The sequence below is a fragment of the Misgurnus anguillicaudatus genome, chromosome 24 (assembly GCF_027580225.2).
Source record: "Misgurnus anguillicaudatus chromosome 24, ASM2758022v2, whole genome shotgun sequence".
NCBI lineage: Eukaryota > Metazoa > Chordata > Actinopteri > Cypriniformes > Cobitidae > Misgurnus > Misgurnus anguillicaudatus.
Genome location: NC_073360.2, coordinates 15,530,292 through 15,553,122, shown reverse-complemented (window position 1 = coordinate 15,553,122; position 22,831 = coordinate 15,530,292). Strand labels below are relative to the sequence as shown.

General features: G+C 36.0%; 1 long non-coding RNA gene across 2 annotated transcripts in view; it reads left to right on the top strand.

Moving 5' to 3' along the window:
* Positions 1-22,831, top strand: part of LOC129437827 (uncharacterized) — a 149,652-nt gene that overhangs the window by 22,383 nt on the left and 104,438 nt on the right. Inside the window, exons 5-6 of one of the 2 annotated variants that reach the window (XR_012367635.1) lie at positions 2,003-2,136; positions 11,711-11,840. The exons of the other annotated variant lie outside the window; for it this stretch is intronic. This is a non-coding gene — a long non-coding RNA (uncharacterized lncRNA). The remainder of the gene's footprint in view (positions 1-2,002; positions 2,137-11,710; positions 11,841-22,831) is intronic. 2 annotated transcript variants of the gene reach the window in all.

Genomic DNA, 22,831 nt, shown 5'->3' with positions numbered 1-22,831 from the left:
CATTTCTTGTCCCACCCAATAGTTAACTCTTTGTATTAACAATAAATATCTAGGAGTTGTGCATCTGACATGTTTTCTTGTAAATTAGCATTTTTTTAAATCTGCCTTTTGTGTTTAGTTTCAGTAATTTCACTTTAATGGCAATGAAAAAGTTATTAGTCATTAATTGAAACAAACAAACTGTGTTTTATATAGAAATAGGGCTGGGCGATATGGGGAAAAAATTATTATTAATCAGTCGACATCGATAATTATCATGATAAATGACAAATCTTCATTCCTCTCAAATTTAAAGGCAGATTTTTGCTCCTGAATAAAAAATTGTAAAAACCAGATAGTTACAGTAATTATGGTTTTAAACTATTTTTTATTTAGAACAAATACTTTTTATTCAGAACATGACAAATTCTTTCCAAACAAGTGTTCAAATGAGGGAGATGACTATACTCATCTTGTTTTGCTTTTCAGGCATCTGTATTAAATATAATATATTAGTTATGAAATTGTCTGTCAACTATCTATGATTTAACATTAGCAATACATACAAATAAAACACTGTACAGTCCTGACTGTATGAATTAAATGTACAGCTGAAAAAGTTAAGAGTTAGCGAGTGATTTTCATTTTTGGAGTGTAATGAACATTTTTGACACAGAAAGCAGCAGGCTGCTACTGTCACTTTAAGACCCAAGACAGACTGCTTTAAGTTTTAATATACTGAGTAACATCCAGCTGTTTATGTTCACTTAAACAAGAAAGAAAACTTAGTTCAGTGATCAAACGTGGTGTTTTATACAAACAATGCACTTGCACATGCTTCATTTACCACATTCTTGACTGCTAAAAGTGTTGATGTATTATCTACACCTCCACAAAAGAGGGGAAAACAACAACTTACAATAAAAAGAGAACTAAACGTTAATTTATTAGTAATGAAAATGCTGCATTGGCTGTGGGTTTAAAGAAGAGCAGCTGCTCCATAAATCATCTGTACAATCAATCAGTTTATATTAAACCTAAGAGACAACACTTCTACCAGGTCATCATATGACGATGCAAGACCACCACCTGTTTTTTATTCTGCTTTTTTGTTGCTATGGTTGTTATAAACACACAAAACAGCATTTTAACTATTTCAAAAGAGATTGAAAGTAATTTAGGAGCATCAAAGTTGGATTTTAATAATTGATTTTAAATTAATGTTAAAATGATCTTAGTCAGTATTAAGACATTAAATATTAGATTTTCACAGGATGTTGATGTTGATCTCAGATGTAGTAGGCGATTTACGAAGAATAGGCCCCTGTGCTGTTTCATCTGTTTATGTGGAGCAAAGCTATCTTGTCCATTTGAAAAGTTGTGTCTATGTTCAGTGTCAAAACAAGTTTCCCCTGTTTATCTAGTTTTTTGGCAAAAACATCTACTTCTAAAAAATCTGCTGTTGTTGATTTGGACAAGATATAGAAAAGAGTTGCAGAATGACTAAAGTTATGTAACACTAATAAAATTGCAGTACACTTTCCTAATATGCAACATGCGGGACAAAGGTTTAAAAAAGCTGTGCAGTACAACGCAAAGCAGGACAGGGTGTCATCCTATACCCTATATTCAGCACTGTATTATACTATCAAAATGTCACAGTTTAATCATAAACACCTGGGCGGAACTGTAGAAATTACAGTGTGGTTTGCACATGCACATTCTTTGTGAATGTTTTAACTAGACTTGTTTATAACCAGTTTTACTTGTGTACAATTAAGGATGACAAAACTTTCTTGATATAGGTTTGTTAAGTGACAAAAAAATTTGAATAATGCTGTTTTTGATTCTTTGTCGAAGTCTAACAGAAGTTTGGGCCACAAAGCAGTTTGTTAACATGATGTTGTTGCTGCTGAAATCATTTATAGATTTAAGTTTTACAAACATATAGAAATGCAGATAATAAAGAACACAAACAGAGTTTATTTAAGGTAAATTTATTATTTTCTTCTTCTTCTCTTAGCTTTCTTCTTCCTGCCCTCTTGATGCACACACATCTCTTTTTTGCACCGTTCGTCTCTATCTGTCCTTTCGGGGCTGTTTCTTCGGCCACCAGCTGTCACAAGTCCTGGCGGTAGACCTACATCAAGGTACGAGGTATTTTGAGGAATAAATCTTGATACAAACATCACCAATATACAATATAGTAACAGCTGCCTCACCATCACTGATAGGTTGGTTGATGTCATCTGTGTTTATGGAGACATCTCCATTCACAGTAAATGAATCCAGCACTTCACCAACCACTGAGGAAACAAAACATAAATAAAAACAATGCATAAGAAAACAGACAGACACTTTACCTCTAATCCTAAAATCCTAATCCTGCATGTCAATAGATTTAAAATTTCAGATTCAGCATTCTTTTCAGAATGAAGAGCTTTGTACAAAATCAATGTGTTTCAGGAAGACAGGGATTAATAGACAGTATGTGGAAAATAATGTTTTTGAACCATTAACCATGCGAATACATTGTATTATACCAAAATGTAATATGGGATCTTTAAAAAGAATTGTCTAAAAAGTTGTCTGTCATGATATTTTACTGTTAGTGAGGGCATTCTGTTTTAATACACATCAAGTTACATATAAACACGGTAGCACAACCTACCCCAACTCTAACAGAAAACTGCAATTGTAAAATTTAATTCATGTTAACGGAACATACACCAGATATATTGCAGTATAACTTACCATGAGTCTCTTCAGGAACTACAATCCTAAAAGTAGTTTTGGGAAAACAGGTTTAATGTGTGATTATTTGTATTGACACAATTCTGAAATTCTGAATAATACAGTAACATCTGGTTTACCTGTAATCTCCTGGCCAATTCATAAATGGAGTGCACCTCCTTAAGGGGTAGGACTTATCATCAAAGACCACCATACAGTTAAACCCAAATGGGTTATCTTGACAGGGAGTTGAAATCTGCAAGGAAATGTGACTCAAATTTAGCTGATTGTACCCTTTAACATACAATACAGTAGTAACTTCATTATGCGTCATGAGATATTATGTTCTGTAATATACAAACGTATGTACTTTATCATCATCTTCACACTGAACTGGGACCTGTACAGAGGTAAAATGAATGTAAGAAAGAGTTCATAAAAACACTCAATTATACAGTACTTCACTCAAAAATCTAAAATGTTTTGTGATGGTCTCTACTGGTAATCTTGTGGACAGTAACGAATACTGTGAACACCATTAAATCTAACTGGAATAAGTGTCATGATCCTGTCTTCAGGTCACAGTTTTCTAGTCATAGTGACATGATCATGGCAGCCCCATGTTTTGTGTGAGAGCACTGGCTTTGTTTTTCCTGGCCATGTGCTCTGTCTCGTCTCCTGACCCTGCCCCCTGTTTCCTTGTTAACCATCCTATCATTGTCTGATTCATGTCACCTGTTCCCCTCTTGATTTTCTCCCCTATTTAATGCCCTTGTGTTTGCTGTCCTGTGCTCGATCGTCTGTTTATATGGAGTTATACTGCGTTCCAGGCAATCTGTAACCCGTAAATCACGACTTCAAAACCACGACTCTGAACTGGGATTACATCGATCTAGTACGAGTTCACGGGTGGGAAGTCACGGGTTTGACTGCCGTTCCAGTGCACTTTCACAGGTAGAAGGCTGTAAAAACATGGGTTACAGGCTGCCTGGAACGCATAGAGTCGTGAGTTGTGGTTTTGAAGTCGTAATTCACGGGCTCAAAAACCTGCCTGGAACACAGCATTAGTATTTCTCCTGTCTCGAGTCTGAAGTCTCGAGTCTGAAGTCTCGAGTCTTGTCCATTGTAGAGATTCTTTTACGTTTATTGTCTTGTTCACCGTTTGTTTTCAGTCTAGTCAAGTTTATTATCTAGTTTAGTGTTTAGTCTGTCATTAGTCATATCTTGTTTTTGCCCCTTGTTGGTTTTGTTTTCCTTGCTTGGGTTCTGTCTCCTGGCAATCCTGACAATAAGGCCCAGAAACACAGTACATAAGATAATTCTATTGTGGTTTTAATGGTAAACAGATAATGGTTCATACTAGTGCTGGGCGATAATTTTGATAACGGTATTTTTCTCGATATAATTTTCCCTATAAAACGATAATGTTATCTAAATACAATGTGTGATGTTTTGAGGTATTTTTTTTTAAATAACCTGTGTTATAATACATTCATATAATATTTCAGTAACATAATTAAATTATTCTAACCTTAGGGGAACGTTAAAATAACCTAAAAATAACATTAGGGGAATGTTTATTTTCTTTAAAAAAACATTCCTGGCTAACCAAAAACCTTGGAAAATAGGGGAACGTTTTGGGAACCAAATTGTTAGCTGGCGATGGACAGGAAGAGTTGGCTTACATGGAAATCAGTGCATTTTTTTATTCGGGCTACTTATATTCATTTCGGGCTACCAAAAAAGTAAAGAGTGTCTGCCCGAAGGGCTACCAGGGATTTTAAAATTTTGCGAGCCCTGCTCAGGTATATAATTGTCATTGTCTTAAAGCTGCTCAGCTTCCGTTTTTGTTGAGAATAGTTGCACTTGACTTTTGTAAAAATTTGCCTTGTTGTGTACAGTAGAATTCTGATGCATCGCAATGCATCGTAGAATCGAATTGAATTGAATCGTTACCTGGTGAATCGTAATTGAATTGCATTGTGATGGCAATGGCAATGCACACCCCTAATAATGACATTGGCATAAGTGCTCGATAACGTTTGCACACTGGGCGTAACGCTGCGCAAGCACTTCTGGATGCCGCATGCGGTCTTGGTTATCACGGTGTCAGTTAGACTAAAAGGAGTGGAGTAAGATGAGGCAAGTTATTCATTTAGGGCCCTATGATTTCAAACTGGGGGCCGCAAGGTGCCAGAGGGACCCAGTTTTATGACATTTTGTAAAATACATTAATTTATCATGAATTCTGTGTAATTAAACCTAAGAAAAAAATAAGGCTACTAACCAACAACACAACTTTGTTTAATTTAAAAGTTAGGTATTAGAACAGTTTTTTGTCATAAATTTTCTTTGGGGGGGGGGGTGGAATGCACCGTACAGAAGGGGGGCCGCACGCTGAAAAAGTTTGAGAACCACTGCTGTATTGGGTCTACAGCCCGGGATACACTGCACGATTATTGGCTGTCCCAGATGAAAGATTGCCATCGTGAAACAATCGTCACGATTTCTGTGAACGTGGCTCTTCATCGGTGGTCCTATGTCATACAATGAGAGAGGTTCAAAGACGGCCGTTTTCTTGGCCTTGCATCCAAAGATAGCCTACGATAGTTTTCTGAGAAATTCGGCATGATCACCGCACAGTGTGTTTGCTGCTACGACCTGCGCACTGGTATTTGTTTACCACGAGCGCATGCTGGTGACGTTACGCTAATGTGTGACGCAGCCGCTGAAGCTTCCGTGTCATCATCGTACAGTCTACATGCCTGTTGCACCCGAGTTTTAACGATCCATGTCGCACAGTGTGATAAGTTAATGATCTTATAGGACGGGCAAAAATCCTGAAGTGTATTCCAGGGTTTAAAGTGACAATAGCCTGCTGCTTTCTGTGTCAGAAATGTTAATTTCATAACAAATATATTTACATTTAATACAGATATAAATGGTTTGAAACCATAATTAACTGTCTGGTTTTTACAACTTTCATTCAGGAGCAAAAATCTGCCTTTACATTTGACAGGAATAAAACTTTGTCTTATCATGATAATTATCGATATTGACTGTATGGAAAACATTTTCGTGATAATTTTTTTGGCCATATCGCCCTGCCCAAGTTCATACTGGTATTCGCAATGGAAGTCATTAGAGTTTGTATTAAATACATTAGACTTTTTGTTTTTTTAGCAAGCGAGTCATGCATTAAAATTTAGATTTTATAATTACTAAAACTACTAAGAAATATATTATAAACACAGACATACAGTATAAATGATTGTATCTTTCGCTAATCCATGTAGATCTGACTGGGATTTTCTCTTTTCTGAAAGACACGTCATCAATGATTATTAAGTAAATCTTGCCTTAAGCGACATTAATAAAAAGTTACGATTGTGACTGTTGATTATCAAAACTATGAGCTAACTGCAGATATTGATTAAACGCTGTCCAAACATTGTCATAGTCTGATGCAAACAATAGAAAGACATCAACTTCCTCGAAACTAAGAATACATTTTAAGTTAGAGCTTATAAATATAAAACAAAACACTTTTAGGATTTTCAAATCTCTTTTAGGATTCAAGCAAAAATTGCAAGGTGACTGAGTAACTATAGAGTCACTTTTCTGCCACAACCAAAATTGAATTTAAGAGCGTCATGAACCCTGTCTGCTATTAAAATAGCTTGATGTAAAGAATTCTCATTTTCAGAACTAGATATATTGGGAAAATTGGAAAAAGTCCTTTGTGAACTAACTTCCATTGTGTTCGTTAGTAAACAGAATGGTTGTCGGGGAACTGACGTAACAATACAGAAAACTAAGAAACAATCATGTGTTATAGTCATCACTAAAAAATGCGCCGAGACTAAACACTTCAGTATATTATCAGCAGCATGACAAACAAACAAGTTCTGTGGAAGAAAATTTGCAAGCACATGTGTTGTTACAGTAGATGCTAACAGATGCTAACCGCCGTGTTAGATGCTACAATAAGTTAACAAGTAAAAGACCATGTATTTATTTTTTGCATTCCAGGAAGGTTTTAAGATCACATTCATTGTAACATAATTAATTTTCCTACTTAATAAAAAACATATGCCCCTATGAGAGTTATACTGTATTCAAAATACCGTATTACCATGTTGTTTCTGCGTATCGCCATTTTAGATGTCGTCTTCAGGAAGCGCCAACTACGTACTAACTACATATAACGTCAAGTTGTGTGCCCCTTCTAGTTATCCAAACCAGACTTTTAGTTGTTTTTCTCTTCATTAATATTATCATTATCATTCTAAAAGAGATTAGTAATTTAAAAATATCTTAAATTTAATTTGATTAAACTACAATGAATCCCATTGGTCACAATAGTGACTGTAAAGAAAGCTTACATTTATAAAGTCTAAACATTTAACTAAATGTTGTTTTAGTCCACTTCTTGAAAATATAGAAAACATTTTTTCACACTTTTCCAAAAATGAAATAATTGATTATTTTAAGTGTTTACTAATCACATCTTTGAAAAACTCTGCATTAAATGAATTAAGTACAGTACAGTTATATGTTTGTAGCAGTGTTCTTACCTCTGTTGTAAAGCTGTATATCTGTAAGTTTTTGTCGTTGACTCTGGACAGCTTTTCATTCTTACTGTAGTTGTTTATCTTACATCTCTACAGAACAGATCTGATATCTCAAATGAACTTTTAGACAGTTCACTTAAAATGTATTACAGTATGTAAAACACAAGATGTTTGCTCCGTGCTGGTCATCCTGGTCTTTCCTCAGTTCTTGTAAAATGTTATCCTTACAGATGTCAGCATTCCTGAATCGTTCAGAATTAACATTTAACTCTCTTTATCTATGTAATAAAAAAATGAAAATTATACACAGTACACTTCCAAGCACTATCATGTACTGAGTCCTACATACCAGAAAACAACATGATTATCTTAATAAGCTGGAAAGGATGTCACTCAGGAAGTTCCTGTTTTCGTAATCCTAATGTTCCTTTTTAATGTTCCTTATTTAAAATGTTACACCAGTTTACCAGAAGTTGCTGAATGCATCAGATTAGCATTTCTGTTTTTGGTAGACCAATGACAACGAAACTCAATGCTAAAATTTTCTATGCAAATAAGAAATAGGCCATGCTGATCTTTTTGAATATGAGGTCAACTGTCACAAAGTTAAATTCAGCCAACAAGTTACAAAGACATGGCTATTAGCTAGTAAACTTGTCTTTTTGTTTACTAGTTAGGGACTGACATTGATGGATATCATATAGAGCAGTCATTTTCAAACTGTTTTCAGGGGACTCACTGCTCTGCTCTTTTTGCATGTCTTCTTTATCTAACACACGTGATTCAGATCATTAGCTAAATAAGTAGGGATGCACCGAAATGAAAATTCTTGGCCGAAACCAAAAACCGAAAATGAGGAAACCAAGGCCCAAAAACTGAAACCGAAACATCGAAATAAATTATTATGCCAATTATTAGTACAAATGCATTTATGGCTATCACTGTGTACTAACTTTACTAGGGGTGTGTGACAGATCACAAAACTCACGGTTCGGATCACATTACAGTTTTTGAGGCACGGATCGGATTATTTTTTAGATCAGCAAAAAGGGGGTGGGGAAAATCTAATAACAAATAAAAAATTGCAAACATTTATAAAAAAGAACAAAGTTGCACATTAATAAGGGCTAACATTAGTATTAGGCACAGAAATCGAATTAGATGAGTCATAACAGTGTCTTTATTGTATAAATTAAATATATTATTATTTTTAGAGCTACAGAAGTGATTTTCTCTTTGTCTTGGGTTGTTTGATTAACATTAATGACACAGACTTAAGTAGGTTAATTAAGGTTACCGTCTCTTTAAATAAGCAGAGACTGGTTCATACATACACTTAAGACATAAACAAATGTTTTTATTAGAAAAAGAATACTTTGGAGATAATTTTGTTTATATGTGCCCTGTCAATAACAGAAAGATTTTACGTTCGCTTGTTTGCGTCTCACTTGTGTGTGCACTATTGAGGGCACTTAAACGCGTGCGCACACAGAGACCGAGGGCGAATCCCAAACAGCGCAGCATAAAAACGTTACGTTGTTTTTCATTGCTTTATTCGGCAAATGTATGTTAATGGACTACAGTATGAGACACATTTGTGCGACTTACACATCAAGAGTTCTGATCTTTGAAGGGCGTACTGTGATGATCACGATTGGACCGGACCTACAGACAACTGCTTACTTTAGCGCCTTTTTGCGGTTAAATACTTCCACGCCGCATACATGTTGCTTCAGACAAGCACGTGCAGGTCGCGGTTTCTGTTTGCGTCATCACAACATTTCGGCCGTATTGTTTCGGTGATAAAAGTCTTAAAAGTCTTAAAATTTTCGGTGGCCGAATATTCGGTGCATCCCAATACATAAAGGAGAGATCCATGAACAGAAATGGGTGTGTCAGTTAAAGGAGACATACAAAATATGCAAAGCACTGGGTCCCCTGGGATAAGATTGAAAATCACTGCCATAGAGTATTTCAATAATGATTCTAGTTGTTTTCCACACTGGAAAAATTATGTACTGGGATTCTTATTATGTATATACACCATTTTTGAATCATACTTTATTAGTTAATTTGAAGAGTTTCGTTGCAAAACGAGATAAATCCATTTTTTAACATTTTTGTGAAAACATGTTTATTATTATGTTATCATGTTATTATTTTGTTTTATGGTGCTACTTAGCTGTATTTTTTAAGTTATGAAGGTTTAAATCAAAACAAAACCAACTGCAGTTGCATTGAAATTTAATTGGAATGCACAACCAAAAAACGAGATTTCTGAACAATTAAAAACGGTGGTTATCTTGTTTTGCAACGAAACTCTTCATTTTTCTTTTGGATGATTTAAAATGGCAAGAAAACCTTTGTTGTATTAAAACAAATATAAGTTTAGTCGACCTTCTTACTTTAAATGTTACACCAGTTTACTGAACTTATAATGCTTAAAAGGGGACATTTCAACCAAGATTTACACATTTTCAGATCCTAAACCTAAAAACAAGCAAAACAACAATGGGGGCCTTACAGTACTGTGTTTATGCGGATTTATAGTCTAGGGTCATTTAGAAAATAAATCTACATTACTGTACATCTAAACAAAACTGAATGCTTTCTGTTACATTGGTCAAAAGCAAGGCAGTGGATCCAAGTGCAGCATAAAGGTTTTACTGTAAAAATCCCAAAAGTAAAAAAAATGGCCCTGATCAATGGCCATGAGACTCCTAATGCTCCACCAGGGCACCACCTAAACATTTTTTTGGGTGGGGAGTAAGGATCAGGCTCTGCATACCGGGGAGGCAAACCAATCACGGAAGCCTGCCTGTCCTATGCTGATGGTGGCGAGCCCGAGGAACTTGTTCCCAAGATGGCCGTCATGCCTTAACCTGTTCCCAAGATGGCCACCATGGCTGAATCTGTTCCCAAGATGGCCGCTATTCCTCAGCTAGTTACTACGTTGTTGTATAAACATAGCTGTAGACCGAGGGCCGCACACGGCCCGGGGTAAATTTTAATACGGCTCGCAGGACCATATTATACTTAATTAAATACTTTTAAAATGTTGATTTTTTTATTAGGACGTGAATACTGTCAACCAGGAGGGGGCGCTAGGTTCCACGGATCGTCACACTAAGCATAGTCCCGTATGTGAAGTAGAGGTCTTCACGGGTCCAAAAACCGAGGTCCGAAATCGAGAACCGATCAGGTTCGGGTCTAAACGTTTCACGCGTGCCTAGGACACGGGTCGGGTACAATAATCGGGTCTCAGGTTATTTAACATGAGTGTGTTTTTGCCAAACAGACCCGAGAAGCCCTAAACTCGCGGGTGTTTGTCTCAATGTAACGTAGACTATAACTGTGTTCCGTACACTTTCTGGCTTTTTCTGAAGCTTTCGTCTACTCCTCGAAGCAACTTGCTCAAAATAAGCATGTTTGTGTGCGCATTTTGGATAATGACGAGGGCCAGCATTTTTCTCCTTTATACCAAGGGGCCATACCCACATGCACAATTTACATCATTCTTAATTTTCTGTATTAAGAAACCACAATATACAATGAACCGGTGTTTAAAGATTTTAACTATAAAACTTAGCAATTATACTAATTCTAAATCATAACTTTATTTTCAGAGGACAAAGCATTTCAAATAAAACTTCTTAACTGCATTGCTTTAACATTTGTAACACACTTTTAAATTAGTATAGAGGAGTTTCTCATCCCGCCCTCAGAGAACATAATTATTTAAAATAATTACATCGATAATATAGGCAGAAGGGACAGGGCAGGCAGCAAACAATCGTAATAACGACTAAACAGATCAAAGTAACAAACCGGGTTATCACAGACAGAATAATGCTCAGAATGATAGCCGTGGCAAATCGAGACTTTGCACTGAAGTCAAGTTCAAGTTTAGTTTATATAGACAGAGGGTGATGGGAAACAGGTGGCAGTGCAATCAGTCCAGGTATGTGGGATTATGGGAAATGCAGTCTGGAATGTACTAATACTCGGGGGATGGCTCCCTCTGGTGGTGATCGGACGCCTCGTTTATCACACTATGTCATTTCAACTTGTTTTAAATATTGACTAATGACTATACTATATAACAAAGTTAAAGCTTGAAGGAATAATGCAGTTTTTAAAAAGTATACAGGTAAGCATTAGAGAATGCTAAAAATAGCGTTATATGTGGTGTTAAAGCTTAAGATGACTAAATGTTACTGATAAACTATAGGCTTCTTAAAGAAAAAAGAGAAATAATGCTTAGCGTTAGGCAAGGCTAAAGTTAGCGTTATACTGTAGACGTTTGTTAAAGCTTATAGAAATACAGTACTGATACTACAGAAAACAAATGGAGTGTTTTTTATATTATATACTGGCTGGATATCATTAATGGTCAACGTGTTATTTTCTGCCTCTTCTTTTAGCTTTTTTCTTCTTGCCCTTTGGATACACATGCTTCTCTTTGTTGCTCCATCCGTCTGTATCCATCATCTCAGGCCTGTTTCTTCTTCTTCTATCAGGTGTCATACGTCCTGATGGTACACCTGCATCAAGGTAGGACAGAACATTTTTGCGAGTGAATCTTGATACAAACAACAGCAATATACAGTGTTTTATGCTGCAGTTTGGTAACAGCTGGTAGTTTCTTACCATCTTCCATAGTTTGGTTGACATCAGTGTTTGTGGAGAGTAGTGCGGGTACATTGACGTTTTCATTCACAGTAAGGGAATCCAGCATTTGACCAGCTGCTGATGAAACAAAACATAAATAAATATAAATGTTTGTTAAGGTTAAAATGCAAATGTGCTATTAAAAACATTAACTTAAAATCTCAGGAGGTACTTCAAATAATTTAGGTCAATTGACCCAAAAGACCCACGTCTTTTACCTTCACTACAAAAAAAACTGTTGAATCAACAAAAGTATTTGTATTAGGTTGCCTAATTATTATGAGTTTACTCAACTAAGGATATAAGTTCACCCAACTCATAAAAAATAACGAGTTCTTTTTAAACTTTGTTATCTCGATATATACATACTACAAAACATTGGTCAAATAACTGCTCAGACAGTTTGTGTTTAATGCATTTTTACTAGGATCAAACTCAACACTGAACACAAAAACCTCAATCATGATGACAAACATAATTCATAAAAAAACAACTCTAGATACAACAGATAACAGAGACAACAACAATAGCATACATAAAGTCAGCATACATTAAAAGATTCTTTATAAAAATATGAGCCATATAATTTTAGTCAAATAAAATAATCTTTGTAAGATGTTGAAGACTCAAAAAATGCCTCATCAGTTGAATGTAATATTACATTATTATTATTACATTATTATTATTACATTATTATAGGTGTATCTTATCAGGTTTGTTGGATGCAACTAAACTTGTTTTACGTTGACCTAATGTAATCATTTTAGGTGGAAATTTGCCACATAATTCAAATACATTCAATTGATGAGGCATTTGTTCAATTGATGAGGCATTCACAAACTAATAAGTGAACTCAACTAACTATAACAAAAAAACAATTGTTTTATTATGATTGTTGGAAGTCACAAATTTGTCAAAAAATAGTATTAAGTAGACACATTGCGCGCACACGTGCAGACACACATGTGCAGATACCTGCCCCCCCCACACACACACGTGTAAACACACACACACACACACACACACACACGTGTAAACACACACACACACACATACGCACGTGCGTAACATACACACACACACACACACACACACACACACACACACACACACACAAACGCGTAAACATACACACACGCAGACACATACTCAAACTAAAGCACTTTTCGCAGCCTTGTATCTAATATTATCAGCAGGTTTAAACTTTGTGACCTTGTGACCTTGTGAGTTAAAGCAGTTATACAAATATTTTTTTTCTCATGGATGTATCATGAGTAATAAGACCTGTAATGTGTATTAGCACAGTAAACATATTCATGTATTGTTGACTGAACATATTCACAACTCACCATTGTCCCGATTCTCTTCAGGAACTGCAGTCCTACAGTCAGTTTTGAGAGAAACAAAAAGTCATTCAAAATACTAAAACTTTGATTACAAAACGTGTAACATCAGACCCAGGTTCATTTCTTTAAGGTTGACCTGTGATCTGTACTGACCTATTCACATACGGTGTGCACCTCCTTATGGGATAAGACTGATCGCCAATGACCATCTCACCGTTAAACCCGAATGGGTCATCTTGACACTGTACTGAAATCTGCAAGGAGTCACAAAATCTTTAGCTGCTTGTGCTTACATACATTAATAACTTCATTATGTGTCAAAAGATATTATGTTCTTTATTGTGATAAACAAACTCATGTACTTTATCAGCATCTTCACATTGAACTGGGACCTGTAAAAGTATAAAAGAAAGATATTCCTGATAAACTACATTATACAGTACTTTACTCCAAAATCCATTTATTAAAAATCTTTGTCCAAGAATGTCTACAACTTAATGACATTTTTTTGTATGCTTTCTGCCAAAATGAGTCATGCATTAAAACTTAACAGTAACTAAAACTACAAATACATCAAATATAACCTCAGCCAATTATTTAATATGATATTTGCTAACCCATAAGCGTGGAAGACAAATTCATCAAAACTGAACAAACGGATATTGATTCAACTTTGTCCACATATTGTTTACGAATGATACAAAACAATAGAATGACATCAACTTCCTTAAAACTAAAATAAACATTGAGCTTCGCCCTGAGGCAGATACACAAGGGAATTCTAACATACTATCCAAACTATTAATAAATACAACCAGCCCACCAAAAGTCCTATAAGTAATTTAACATTTAACGTTTTGTAGGAGAAAGCTTTCTGTTTATGCATAATTTGCATGATATAAAAATACCCTTTCTCTTCCAGCATGTGCACGTGTCATTGTCACATTAATAACACGATGTACGTCGCACTAATAACACGATGTACGTCGCACTTATTATGACTCAAAGATACGCTACATCCGGGATAGTTCTACGCCCAAAACGTGTTTTTGAACTTGTGCTGACTCAAAACAATCAACATATTTTTTAAAGCGTGCTTTCATTTCCTTGTGGTTTATTTTTTTGTGAGAACTACAAAGACAGTGTGTGGTGTCACACATAGACTGTCACACAAATATTTATATTGAAACTGATAGTGTGACTGTAATTGGACAGTGCAACACATTGCGAAACTGTGTTCTTCAAAAGTGCATGTATTATGAAAAAATACATGACTTCTATTATTGTTTATTTCTGCATAAAACAAAACTTCCAGAAGATACCAGAGATCTTTGGTTAAAAAACAAGGGAGATGTTTTCAGTGACTTTTTAAAAGTTTACATCTGACCACAAGGTGACAATCTTGCACTATGAAAATAAGACAAAGCAGGATCACAACAATAATTCATCATCTTTATATTATATGGCAGACATGTTGAAAAGCGTAAACAGAAGAAATGATACTGGGTTTTCTTTTAATTAAAAATAGTGTAATTTCACTATGATAGGTCTTCTGTTACTGTTGAGAAAACCTAACAAAAGCAATGCAAGAACATGGCTAATATAACCAATTCCCTCCTCAAGGGGGCGATACAGAAGAGCAACTCAAAAAGTGTACACCAGACAGCCCACATGGGATGCTTGAGGTCCTCAGGGAGATCTTTCATAGTTGTACCAGCTGTCACCAAATAATATCATCTTTGAGTTTTACTATTAATTTTTGATTTCCATAGCATTAACTCTCGTGTATATTTCTGTTTGCGCTGTGGCACTGTGTGGTTTGCTGTAAAAAGTCTAGTGAGTTCAACTATTGCTACTTATTTATAAGTCTATCATGTATTAACTGAGACACTTACATGTATGACATCATCGGTTGAGGTTTTATTGTGATTAACTACATTATGTGTTCATTCCTTGAAAGCCAGTGGTTTTAAAACAGTAGTTGTTTCACAATTTACCCATTATTTTTACTTCACTTTGTTTAAATCTGTTTTTCACTAAGGCCTCAGACAGACGAAGAGGATAATATATTGTTATGAAATGCATAAAATACAAATATAATACAAACTACATCTATACAATACAAACCACTTGGCATAAAGAAGCATTTAACCAATGTGCACTGATGGGCTGTACAAGTGAAATCTGTGGTGAAATTGAAACGATATTGTTTGTTACACTTAACACATGCTAGCATTACATCATATTAAATCTCGACTTTGAATAGAGGCTACACCCATTATACACGGGGGAGTCGCTAACAAAGGCAATGATGCAAATCATATGCAGTGAGACACGTGGAGACCCATACGGCAGAGCGGCGGGGCTTTTGCGCTTTAGAGCTGTGACTTAGACAGTTTGTGGGCCGATATCTGCTTGTAAAGTGGGGCTCGGGGCCCTTTTGTATGGATCCAAGACATGGGGAGACTGGGGGTCGTGCCATGCAAGAAGTGTGCCACATTTTGCATCAGCAAAACATATCCTACCCCCACCACCCTTTCACCACAATACATGCACCCCCTCCTTTTCTTTTCTTCTCTTCTCACTTGTTCTCCCTTCAAAATCTGACACCCTCCAGGTGCTAAGGCCTGAATATGGGGCCCCAAAGATGAAAAAAAGAGCATCTGGTGTATATCCCTGTGGGGGCTCTTACAAAAAAAAGGGGCTATATGTTTTAAATGCTACTAAATACTGCATGAAAAATACTGTGTCCAATATTTATAAAAAAATTGTATGATAAGCTAAACATTTTATGCAAAACAATACTTTTATTGCAGTCACACGACCTCATGACATTACACCTTTACTACAGCAAGTGCCGTCTATTTATTGGTGTAAGAATTGCCTAGGCTGTTCGATTAAAAAATTTGTCAAAAATGTGATGTCATCAACCAGTTAATTATGAAAGCTTGTCTTTTCTGAAAAGTAAAAGTTGGCTTATTTGTATGAATTTGTACGACCTCATCCATACATTTTAGTTGACATTGGTGACTTTAAGTTCAGGGGTTGGTTTTAGGGGCGGAGCTTCATTATTGTTTGAATCTGATAATCATATAGTTTTGTATGATTCACACGGTATGAATTTGTACAAAATCGTCGGTTTTGTAAAATAGTTACGCCATTACATGCACTCTTAGAAAGGATGTGTTAATTTTTTTCACATCTTTTTGTGTAATTATGTGTCATTTTGTGTTGATTTTGTGTTCAAATAAAACACAAGTTGTGTTAAAAGTAACACAAAATGTGTTGTTTCAATAATAATACAGAGATGTGTGGATTCTGGGACAAGGCATTTAGTGTGTTGTCCCAGAATCAACACTAATGTATTGTTTTTAACACATCTGATCTAGAGTGTGAGATCAAGTTGACTTTTTGCATCAAATAACTTCAAATTAACATTTCCGGAACAATTTTACCCAACAAATCAATATATAAATCATTATTACAAGCTTATCCATGCGAATCAGCATGGAGGTTAGAAGACGATGCGTAATGCCATTATGACATCATTAATGCATTTGGCTGATTGCCCACACTGTCTTTAGGCTATGCTGATGAATAAGGTCACTGTCAAATATAAAGGAACATATTCTGTTACTGGGATGGCACCCTGTGTTGTCGCTGACACATTTTACCAGCTTTATTCATTTAAACTTAACTCTTCAACCAATTGCACCAATATTTTTAAATTTGAAATAAAAACATAAAATTTATTTTTGTGTCTATTTAAAAGGGGCTCTATGCATTTTCTGTTTTTATCAAACAGTGACCCCTAGAGTCCCCCCACTCTGTACACCTCCGAAGATAATGACCAGGTAATGTTTCACAATTTCATAGAAATATTAGGCTACTGTATAGTCTACTAAACTACTGATGATGTTAATAGGATAATAAAAAGTTTATTCCAAGTGTAGAGTAGGTCTACAATAATAAAGTTGCCTACCGCGTTTGCTATTGCATATTGTCTATAGTCTATATCTACTGTATCATTTCATGTGTGTTTTTTTATTGTAATGTAAACATTACAAAATGCCATGACAAAGTTAATTGTGTACGTTGCATTATTTCATAACATTGGCCGTTATAATGTCACTATACATGATTATTGCTATTATCATAATAGTTTGCAAATTGTGTATGTTTACACTATTTACAACCTCTAGGCTTATTTATGTCCTGATAATTATGTGAGATATTGACAACTGTTGTCATGATAATCACATGACATACTACAAGTAAGCGCAACAACATACAACATAGACCGCAAACAAGTTTACAAATAAGGAATTTACTTACTAGTCCATCAACAAGATCACCAGATCAGCATCCCATCCAGTGCTGTCTTTTAGCTCACGCCAACGAGTAAAACCTGACCGAGTGGGACTCTCGTCCGGTTCCTAACGCGGTCAGATTCTCTTTTCCTTTTCCTACTCTCTTCCGAACAGGCTTTCTTAACTTTTCCATCATTGAGCATCACGTCTCAAATTTGCACGTGCAGTTGTTGTTTATAGGCTTGTTCGACTTCATGTGGCGCTGCAAGAACCGACAGCCAGATGACGTCAAAGTATCGCGAGAATGATCCGAGACGGCACTTTGACGTCATCCGTATGTAAGTTCTAGTGGCGCCGCACGAAGTCGAACAAGCCTAATATGTGTGATGTCGTTGCCGTAAGGCAAGTCGTGATTCTCGCGAGATTTGTCGGGGGCGCTCCTCTTAAGCTTGCATTGCTGGTTTTTCTAGCGGCGTCCTCCCCGAGCTTCAACAGGATGATAATTCGCCTTACTATGACTTTGTTTACAACCGAAATAACTTTAAAGCTGTTATATTAAGGTAAAATAACTGCATAGTGTGTCTTTAAAGTCTATTTACAAAGTCACAACACACAGTAATGATTAATGATTGTAATTTATTGAAAGTCCTTGCAATATAAAATTGCAATTGATGATAGCCCATTGTGTTGACTGTCAAAAAAAAAAGGTGTGCAAACAACCTAATTTTGCCTTAGGTTCTAAAGTGTTTAAAATGTCCTACTGTAATTGAAGTACCAATATGCACTCTTTCGAGGTGTACTTAAATTTGTACTTACAGTATATGTACATTTTGGCACATGTTATTAAAAATTCACTCTGTAATTCTAAAAAATAAAAGGATGAAGTCAGCCAAGCAATGTAAATCACTTTCCTTTCATTAGTGCCTAAGAGATGCTCATTGCAATCCTGCAGTCTTGCATCATTAGGCACATCAGACACAGCTTAATGTGAAATGACTGATTCAACAGCTGTTTGGTATGTACATGCATTGCATTTAGTGTGAAAGATCACAGTATGGAATAAGATGATATGGTTGATCATATATCATTCCTGATCGTGATCTCATTCCTTTAATTCTGTTCTTGCATCTCATTGGTTCAATAGAGCAGCAGCACTGGCACTCGCCAATGATGCGTAATACCACTATGACATCACTAATGCATTCGCCTGATTGCCCGCACTGTCTTTAGGCTGTGCTGATGAACGAGGTCAGTTTGAGACATCAGGGCCCACTGCCAAACTTTCCTTTTTTTACTTATGCACACGTTTGCCCTGGAGGTTTTCCTGGTGCATGTTGAGGTTTATTTGTTTTGGCAAATGGTTATTAAAAGCTGCTGTATTTGTGTGTAAAATAATGAAATGAGATGGGCCTGTCACTCAAATTAAATGATGGTGATGCAAATACATTCACATAATAGAAGGATAAAAAGAAAAAGGCTGGCAGATTCGTGATGGCTTTAACAACAATTCTAATATTGTTGAGATTACATAAGGTTGTCTCATAAACCAGCATGTCTGTTAAAAAGATAGATCACCCAAACATGAAAATTTGATTGTTGTTTGATCACCTTGATCAATGTTTTATGACTAAACATATACTGCATATATTAACCAGGGGCCTGATAAGACTTATTTTGTATTGTTTGTGGATTTACCGTTCCTTCAAATGTTTACCGTCATTGCTTCATCCACGGTCACTTTGAAATTTATGATTAAGGGATTATCAGCTACATAAGCACAAGCACACAGTAAAGGTGCATTTCACATAAAAAGCTACCTGCAAATCTGTCTGATTAAAGTCCAGATGTTGGTTAAAGCACAACATGTGTGGCAGTAGAATAGAGTTGTGTATATAAAACATGCTTTTTCTATTGATTTAAAATGCATCCGAAATAGTTATTCTGCCAGAAATGACCTCAGGTACACGTCTCCGTCTGATACCGTTTCTATTTAATTTACTTTTGATTCACTATTTAATTCATCACTGTCTCTTACATAACAACGCCTCCCTGTGCCACAAAGCATTTGCTCTTACAGAGGCTTTAGAAAGTTGATCAATTTGCCAAGGACTAAATGAGCTATTGACAATATTTGCTGGTACATAAATGTATATAATGGCACAGAGAGGGAAAATATGAGTGTCTTTGCCAATTGTTCATTTCAAGCTATCACTGTGCATCATCATCTAGACTCATTCAAAGTCCATCTGCCAGCTTTCGGTGGCCAAACGTAGGACAATATTAGCATTTTAATGCAGTACTACAAATTTTTAAATTAACTTAATAATAACTAAATGTTTATTATTTATTATTTTCAGTTGTAGTTCAATAAACATGTTTGCATGCTAAATGCAGCCGAACTCTTGTCCAGATCTGATTCTGCAAAAACAGACGATTTTAGTCAGATTTTACATGCCATTTTAAAAAGTAAAATTGTAGCTACATTAAAATGATACATTTAACTCTTTCCTCACCATTGACAAGTTAACTCTTACGCAACTTATAAAACCCGGAAGTATCGCCCTAGGGCAATGTCCGTGTAAGTTTTGAGGATCGCTCTGCATCTGATCTCTATCAAAAGTCCTTCACAAAAATTAAATTATCAAAACCTACCCATATTTGAGAGGTGATAAAAGAGAGCTAATGAAGGTAGGATGAAACTTTTTTTAGTTTGAAAGCAGAAGGCCCAGTTCTTTGATTTGATTTGATATTGTATGTTTATATATTTTAAGAAGAACATTTTCTGGAAGGCATTAAACTTTTGTGAAAATCATGACAAATGCTGGTGCTGGCTGGCAACTTTAAAAAAATGCTGGTGGGGAAAGAGTTAACGTCCGTATAATCTGACTCATAGAGCCTTAAAGGTGCACTCTTTTTATCTTTGACCTCGGTGACCTCCCCGTAATGACCTACTGTAGCAACCACACAGAATGCCCATGCATACCACATAACTACATCCTTGGCCATAGCATCCTAACATTGTGGCACTGACAAGCATCACTTACATTTTGTTCCGTAAATGAATTTTACTATGTACTTCTGTTGGAATGATAGTAATAATGGTAATTATGATGATTTAAGACTTAAAAGCTTGTTGAACAGTTCATGGAATGTGCAGAGTTATTCTAGGAATGAAGTTGTTTCTTTATAAAAGTAGCTAGTGACATTAACTTGATGCTGTGGGACTTTAGAAACTTCAGCATTTTGTGGCTTGATCATATTTGCCATTTTTTTTCTGCTGGTGGGTGCGCAACATCACGCATTGCTTAGGTTGCTTAGCAGCGGGAGATGCTTTGGGGGTGCCCAAGCCCTTTGGAAAGAACAAGGAAAGCACCGCTGTCGCATTTTCCGTTTTAGTAGTTTTTTTGTAATTGTTACCGTTTACTCAATTTAAACATTTCGCCTTGTATACAACATAGCAGGGCTCGGCAAGTAAGTTTAGCATCAGGTCAAAAAAATGTTTGCCACACTCAATTGCTGGGTTATTGTTGATCCATAATGGGTAAATATTGGACAGAACACATGTTGGGTTAAAAATGACCCCATGCTGGGTTAAGAATGTGCGTGCTGAGCATAGGTGCCTTTTTGCACCCAGATATTCTTCTGCGGGGTTTTCATGACAGATATATTTCAAAACCAGCACCTATAAATAATAATCTAGCTGCGGGCGTGGGTCAGATATTATTGCTTAAGGGCCAGTTTGGGCCTGCGGGCCGTCTGTTGCTGACCACTGCCATCTAGGATCTTAAAGAAGTAACGCATTGCATTCTGCTGTTTTAAATAAGAGATAAATGTACAGCCAGCCATTTGTTATACAGAATATAACAACAGAGTGATCGGGGCAGGTCTTGTATCTCCTTGATGGAGTTTATTTAGCAAATCAACCGTCTGGATGTACAATATCCCATTTTTAACACAGCCACTTGCCACATACATATAAAAGAATGAACATGAAATATTTATTTTATTTATTTGATTAGCCGTTTCTTGGTTGAATCATTTGTAAATGTAATCTCATATACTGTATGTTGTTAATCATGCATGTTTATATTGAATTTATTTGTATTTAAGTGCACCTGTCAAGATGACGGAGTACATGGATGAGGCTATGTTGTTAGTTTCATGCAGATGTTATGTGGGATTAACTGACCTGAATCTGAATCAAGCATTCCAGAGCGCTTTGTTATAAGCTACATTTATACATTTCAATGTTTAATAGACAGTATATACACAAACATAAAAAAAGATTTCTACATTAACTTACAATACAATACCCTGACATCAGCAATTCATTATCAAAGGCATTTATACGTAAACTGTATCAGCACTTATAAATGAATCTAGATTTTTAACAAACAAACATTCACTGACATGTTTCACATGTTGCATAATCGTAGCGTGTCTTTTTATGATACAATGATCATTTCCTTTGATGCACTTTGAGCTCTATCCTTCAAAGAATGTGCTTTTTTAACTAAACAAAGATGATTTTATGAAATCCTCTCTTGCGCATGTCTGGCACAATCTCAAGCTGTGCATATCGAGTTCCACTCAGAACATATGGGTAGTTTCACTTGTATCCTCATTTGTGTCCTCAGCACATAAATACGTCTATGTGTCTCTGTCTATTTATGTGTATGTGTATGTTAGAGCGTCAGCTGAGCAGGTCGGACTTCCTCTTTGGCTGAAAGCAGTGCTGAGACATCAGTGTATGTGGCAAGAGTTCATACAGGTCAACAGCAGGTTGAGGAATGCATGTTTCCCACACTGAGCCCAGCACTTTCTCATGCATGTGAACCCATGTAAGCTATCGTACTTCAATACAGAGAGCGGAAATACGGCGGGGCTGCTGGGCCCCTAGCTATGGGGCAGCTTTACGCTGATGAGGCCAAAACTAGTGGGTGTATTTTTTGTAACTCTAACATTAAAAAAGTTTTAAAATTTTCACCAAATTGGTTTATGTAATACATAAAGTTTTCGTTTAATCAGCTTAATTCCAACAAGCAAATCAGCAAATCTAACAGTGAATCATGTTTAAACAATATGCTTAGAGCAATACTCCAGCCAAATATCAAAATTTCCCGATGAATTACTCACCCTCAAGCAATGCGAGATACACATGTCCATAATCTTTCAGACTAACACATTTGGAGTTATTTAGTAAATGTCCTTGCTCTTC